This window comes from Oryctolagus cuniculus, chromosome 7, assembly GCF_964237555.1.
Source record: "Oryctolagus cuniculus chromosome 7, mOryCun1.1, whole genome shotgun sequence".
Lineage (NCBI taxonomy): Eukaryota > Metazoa > Chordata > Mammalia > Lagomorpha > Leporidae > Oryctolagus > Oryctolagus cuniculus.
In genome coordinates, this window is record NC_091438.1 from 45493029 (window position 1) to 45498717 (window position 5689).

At 50.5% G+C, this 5689-nt stretch overlaps 1 non-coding gene across 1 annotated transcript; it reads right to left on the minus strand.

Annotated features, from left to right (window-relative positions):
• Positions 1 to 1376: 1376 nt before the first annotated feature.
• On the minus strand, positions 1377 to 3968 carry LOC103350052 (uncharacterized). Its single transcript, XR_007924286.2, has 2 exons — positions 3750 to 3968; positions 1377 to 2023 (listed from the first exon to the last, which is right to left on the minus strand). It is a non-coding gene; the product is annotated as an uncharacterized protein (transcript).
• Between the last annotated feature and the right edge of the window lie 1721 nt (positions 3969 to 5689).

Here is a 5689-nt window from a genome sequence, read left to right on the forward strand (position 1 = left end):
TTCCCTAGGGACTCAGGGCCAGACAGGGGAGGGAAAACGCATCTGAGACAGTCCCGGGAGGAAAAGATACAAGGGCACAGTAGGAGGAGAGCAGATAACTTGAGGATATTATTGATAAAAAAAAGTTGTAGTGCTCAAGTTCAAGTACTGTGGAAGTAGAGGAAAACCAGGGAGGCTCCCAGGAAAAGCAGAAGACCGGCAGACGTCACCCGAAACCTAAAGCTGCATCCAACTGTGAGGACTGACGTAGGCACAGGGGCAGGGGGCTTTCAGGGGACCAGGCAGTGTGTCCAAGCTTCCGACACTGCATCGAGATTGCTTGGTGTGTGGGTTTGTGTGCCTGTGCAGGTGATTTTTTATTTTGTTTGTATAGGCAGTGCTGACACTAGAAACTTTGAGGTCTGTTTGCAGGCACTGACTCCATGTCATAGCAGTTTGCCTTTGTAAAGCATTTGTCATCCTTGTCTGAAGACGATCGTGGTAAAATGCGGTAGTAGAATAGGGGTGGGGAGATGGAAGGTTTCAGGAAGAGGGTCGTGCCTGTGTCCCTACCTGCTTCCGGAGTTTATTACTGCTCAGCTTCAAGCCCTCTGGTGGACATCTGGCCTTAGGTTACGGTTGAGACTCCGCAAGACATTCTTCCCTTGCAGTTGCCTCACAGCAGCCAGTAGGGGGAGCTAGGAAGAGTTTGAAAGTTGGCCAAGAATCCAAACTCCTATCTGCTTCCTGTTTGCCTCCTGGCACTTTACCGCGGCAGCCCAGCAGAGTTGCCTATACCCACAGGGTTGCTAGTAATAGAAACTATGAAGTTCTGCTTCTTATTGTAAACATTATGCAGCCAGGGCGGTGGTGCATGGGGCTCAGCAGCTGCAGGCGACACCAGTGTCCCATACTGCAGTGTCAGTCTGCAGCCCAGCTGCTCTGCTTCCGAGCCGACTCCCTGCTCATGTCCTTAGCAAAACAGCGGAAGTTGGCCCTAATGCTTGGGCCCCTGTGACCCATGTGGGAGGCTTGGATGGGGTTCCAGGCTCTGGTGTCGGCATGGCTCAGCTCCAACAGTTGCAGCCATTTGGGAAGAGGATGGGATTTCTCTCTCTCTCTCTGCTTTTCAAATAAATCTTTACATATAAACAAATACAGTAAACATCGTAATTTCTGTGTCCCTCCTTGATCCTGGCTGATCTACTGAGAGCTTGTTTTAGCTTTAATGAGGACAAGGACTTGAAGGAGCTGGGTGCACAAGGATTCTGGGAGTCTTGAATCCCAGCAGTGCTACCACAGGGCACAGACGACAAGGGCAGGCTGAGCCGAGACCAGACATGTTCATCTGCCTCGGCACATTTCCAAACAAGAGAAAAGCAGCCTAGGACAAGTCGGTGAGTGGATGGTTTATTTTATTGTTTGACTTAACGCAGTGCACTGACAAGGAAGGAATCTGGGGAATGACATAAGTAGCTGGGTTCCTGGGCAGCTGCAGAGAGTTTTGGGAGAAGACAGAGATTTCTGGGTGTCAGGTCAGAGGAGTCTTCCAAGGCAGTGTTTGAAGTCTTCAATAAAAGTCTCAGCAACACAGCCAGGCCCAAGGAAGATGCAGTTGCCCCTTTCATTCCTCTAATTCTGCTTTTCCAGGCTCAGGGTCCCCCTCAGCAGCAGTCCCCAGATGACTGGCTGCCGCCCCCTCCGCAGCAGCTGGAGCCCCCCGAGGGCTGGCTGCAGCAGCCTGAGCTCTGCTGTCTGCGGCGGTGCGACCTGCGGGGCCTGTGGTGGCTCAGGCAGCAGCCCCCACCCCCAGAGCTGCAGCAGCCCCCACCCCCAGAGCTGCAGCAGCCCCCACCCCCAGAGCCACAGCAGCCCCCGGAGCTGGAGATGCAGCAGGAGGACACTGGAGGACACTTAGGGGGACACTTTGGGGGGCATTTGGGGGCTTGGCACTTGGGAGGGCACTTGGGGGGGCACTTGGGAGGGGGCTGGCACTGCTGCTGGCTCTGCTGGCAGGACATCTGGGCAGGCGGGCGTTCGGGATCTGAGGGGAAATCACACAGCATGTCAGACCAGGCCACAGAGGCCACCCCACCCTTCATTTTCAGCATCACTCCCAGTCCTTCATCTTGAAAGTTCTGTGATCACGCCCAGGAAAATCCCCTCTGATTTTTTATCACTCTTAATGGAGTGTCTAGGGCTCTCCTTCACAGAGGCTCCTTTCAAACATCTGGGACCTCGCCACGCAATAGCATATCCAAATATGTACAGAAAATTGGTGATCCTCAGAACCCCCAAAGTGTGGGAGAAAAGACCAGGAAATAGATGGGCTCCAGTCCGGCACCCATTCTACCACTTCACCAAGAATTTTGAAAATGTCCAAAATAGGGACCAGTTTGAGGCCTCATTAAAGGAAAAGGAGAAAAAAAAAATCCCTGTTTGAACTTCCGCCATGCTTTGGTTTTGCAGGAATACATAAAACTGCAGCTGTAAGGCTTCTTAGAGTCAGGTTATTCCAACAATCTCTATCAGTCAATGAAGAAACTGAAGTCTGAAGCCCAGAGGGGAATCCACCGTGCAGGGCCGTTTACCACTCTGCCCAGCTGACTCTGCCTCCCAGGCACCATCACAGGACTGCTCAGCTCCCTTGTGGGCCTCCTCCTGCACTATGGGCCTTTCCGCTTAGCCTAGCCAGAGCCACGTGGGTCTCTGATCCTGTCTTCCTTTATACCAATTACTCAGCATATTTTATGTAAAAATGAGTATGACTGGGGCTGGCGCTGTTAGGTAGTGGGTAAAACCGCTGCCTGTGGTGTCGGCATCCCATAACGATGCTGGTTCAAGTTCCAACTGCTCCACTTCCCATCCAGCTCCCTGCTAATGAGCCTGAGAAAGCAGCGGAAGATGGCCCAGGTCCTTGGGCCCCTGCCACCCATGTGGGAGACCTGGAAGAAGCTCTGGGCTCCTTGGTTCAGATCAGCCCATCCTGGGGCGTTGCAGCCATTGGGGGAGTGAACCAGCAGATGGAAGACCTCTCTCCCTCTCTGTCTCTACCCTTCCTTCTTTCTCTCTGTAATGCTGCCTTTCAAATAAATAAATAAATCTTTTTTTAAAAAAAAATTAGTATGACTGTATTTCTAAGATTCTATTCCTGCTATACGCCGCACTCCTCCACAATCTAGTGGCCAATATTTCCAATATTCCCTAAAACCAGAGAAGCACTCTGCTGTTGAAAACACCCTGGAGGGTGAGTGTCTTGCTGCACTAGGTCAGCTGTCGCTTGGGCACCCACATCCCAAATCAGAGAGCCTGGCTTTGAGTCCAGGCTTCTCTTGCAATTTCAGCTAATGCACACCCTGGAAGGTGATGGCTCAAGTCCTTGGGTCCTTGCCACCTATGTAGGAGATCTGGATTGATTTCTGGGTTCCTGGCTTCAGCCAGACCCAGCTCCAGCTGTTGCAAGTATTTAGGGAGTGAACCAGTGGATGTAAGATCTCTGTCTGTCTTTGTCTCTTTCTGTGTGTCTCTCTTTCAACTGAAAAAATGAAAATAAATAAATAAAAACATGAAAACATCTTGGCTTCTCTAAACCTGTAGCATCTGGCCCCCAGATCTTCCCACCCCATCTTTATCCTCCTTTTCAGAATCTCTAGCCTGCCCCCACTTGCCAGTCAACTCCACATCTGCCACAGCCTGCCCAGCCTCCCCGCCTGCCCTGTTCTGAGCATCCCTCCAGGAAGCCTCCACTCCCGTCCGCAGTGCACACTTACCAGGTAGCAGGCAGCACGGGGTTCGTGGTACCTCAGGAGGTGAGCAGATGAGGAGCTCTGCCTCTGGCTCCCTTTTATCCTGGCCTTGGGCCCTGCCCCCGATGTGTATGACAAGCCCTGGCCAGGGGAGGACCCACTTCCTGACACCCCCACGATCCAGTGACAGCTAATGACCAATGGCTGGTCCTCACCTGCCTCCATCCATGGAGCTCAGGGGTGTGGCAGAATCCTTAGTCTGAATTCCATGGTGCTGGAATTAGACTTGGCTAATTCTGAAGAATGCTGGTAGCATTACTAACACATTCTACTCACTGTTTTACCCTCATTAGAAAAAAGTTCTGAATTCCAAAACACATCTACCACCAAGGATTTCAGGTAAGGGTCACTGGAGCAACACAGGAATCTAGCCTCTTTCGGGAGAAGTGACTTAGCTCCAGTAATCACTGCTTTGGCTAGGAGCTCCTTGTTGTCCAGTCTGTCTGACAAATTCTCAGACTTAATCAAGCTTCAGGGTCTGCCTGTGTTGAGCTGATACTCTGGAGTTTTCCCAACTCATGATCATGCCATTGGCTCTAATTCAGAGTGAATTTTTTTTTTAAGATTTATTTTATTTATTTGAAAGACAGTTACAGATAAATGTAAAGACAGAGAGAAAAGTCTTCCATCCAATGGTTCACTCCCCAGATCGCCTCAATAGCCGGAGCAGAGCTGGTCCGAAGCCAGGAGCCAGGAGCCAAGAGCTTATTCTGGGTCTCCCACATGGGTGCAGGGGCCCTAGGATTTGGGCCATCTTCCACTGCTTTCCCAGGCCATAGCAGAGAGCTGGGTCGGAAGTGGAGCAGCCGGGGCTAGAACCGACGCCCATATGGGCTGCCGGCACTTCAGGCCAGGGCTTTAACCCACTGCGCCACAGCACCGGCCCCCAGAGTACACTCTTACATGGAGAGCTTTCTTTATTTATCCCCAGTAGTTCTCCTAAATCCAGGGTGGGGTGGGGGATGGAGGAACAGTGTGGGCCTATTTACTGAGGACTCTCTCAGAGGCCTTGGGCATTTTTTCCTATTCTCCCTTTGCCTATTAACCCCAGCAACCAGCCATCACTTCAAATCACATGTTTTTGTTAAAAGTCCTGGGTTGTAATTTTTTGGGACAATTGAAGTTGCTTATAAGGTTTTTATTCAGGTTCCCAGTGGCTTTTCAAAGCAGGAGAATTAGACAGTAAATGTTTTGAGCTATGGGACAAGTTTGCTAAAGGATAAAAATGATAATCACAGATAATCTACTCAAGGTAGCACTATAACAATAATTTACTGGTGCTGGTGCTGTGGTGTAGCAGATAAAAGCCACAGCCTGCAGTGCTGGCATCCCATATGGGCACCAGTTTGAGTCCTGGCTGCTCCACTTTTGATCCAGCTCTCTGCTATGGCCTGGGAAAGCAGTGGAGGATGGCCCAAGTCCTTGGACCTCTTCACCCAAGGAGGAGCTGCAGGCTCCTGGCTTCAGATAGGCACAGCTCTGGCCATTGCGGCCAATTGGGGAGTGAACCAGTGGATGGAAGACCTCTCTTTCTCTCTTTCTCTCTCTGCCTCTGCCTCTCTGTAACTCTGCTTTTTAAATAAATAAATAAATCTTAAAAAAATAATAATCTACCTTTCTAAAAATCTACACTCAGCTTCCTTGGAGGAAAAATTAGAGCCTTCCATGATCCTTAAAGCTATAATTACTGGCATGTACTTGCATGTGCTCCCTTGCCTTATATTATTGAGACTTTTCATTTCCAGAGGCTAGGGATGAATGCAAAAGGAAGATTAGATTGCTGGACTGGAACTGCCCTAAGGATGGGGCCCGAGTTACTGAGTCTCTGTCAATGGTCGGGCGAGGATGGATTCTGCACCCTCACACCCTCGTTCCTACCCCAAGAGAGGGCATTCGACAATTTG